Genomic DNA, 926 nt, shown 5'->3' with positions numbered 1-926 from the left:
GCACTACAGACCGAGTGACTGTGTTTCAGCTGTTAGTCTACCTCAACAGATGCAGTATCACTGACTTTGGGGAGCACATCTCTCTCCTCTCTAAAGAAGGTAACAGCACAGAGTGTTCACAGACACAACTAATTTTAGGATGCAAACATCAGAGAAACTAGTCTGACATTGATTATCTTTATCGGTTCACTGTGAGTTTACTGCTTTCAGCATCAATCAATCACCCTCAAGGATTCTTCCCAACAGATCTCATTAAGAGACTTCCCTCTGTGTTTCTCCCTCGGATCGGTTTGCTGCAGTGTATCTGATAGCCAGTCTGGAGAGTCCCAAGAGGAGGCGAGCTCTGAAAAAGCTGAAAGGCAAGCGCATCTCTGAGCTGCAGCCGACGGGACGCACCCTCCAGCTCCTGGCCAAGCTACAGACAGACGCCAATCACAAGGTGGCTTCAGCGGCCACGTCCTGCCTCAGCAGGGTCTCGCGGTCCAAATCCTTCAGGGCAAAGGTAAAAAGGGCCTAACTTGCCATCAAACACAAATGCTTCTCATACCAAACAATTAAGGGGATAGTCTAACCACAATTCAGTCATCATTTAAAGGAATAGTTCACCCAAAAATAAACATTTCCTGAAAATGTACTCACCCTCAGGCCAATCAAGATGTAGATGAGTTTGATTCTTCATCAGAACAGATTTGGAGAAATGTTGCATCACTTGCTCACCAATGGCACCCCTCCAGACCATCAGTTAATGTCTTGTGAAGCCAAAAGCTGCATGTTTGTAAGAAACAAATCCATCATTAAGACGTTTTAACGATAAACTATTGCTTCTGGCAAAAATATCAGTCCATAATCCATAATAATGCTTACTCTAGTGAAAAAGTCCATCTGCTGTTGTCCTCTCACATCAAAATCCACCAATTTGTTTGGAG

General features: G+C 44.3%; 1 protein-coding gene across 1 annotated transcript in view; it reads left to right on the top strand.

The window, feature by feature from the left end:
- ripor3 (RIPOR family member 3) overlaps positions 1–926 on the top strand; it is a 25,845-nt gene that overhangs the window by 22,024 nt on the left and 2,895 nt on the right. The window lies entirely within an intron of this gene.

This window comes from Sinocyclocheilus grahami, unplaced genomic scaffold, assembly GCF_001515645.1.
Source record: "Sinocyclocheilus grahami isolate Dianchi unplaced genomic scaffold, SAMN03320097.WGS_v1.1 scaffold57.1, whole genome shotgun sequence".
Lineage (NCBI taxonomy): Eukaryota > Metazoa > Chordata > Actinopteri > Cypriniformes > Cyprinidae > Sinocyclocheilus > Sinocyclocheilus grahami.
Note: the sequence above shows the minus strand (reverse complement) of the source record. Positions and strands in the feature narration are given on the sequence as shown.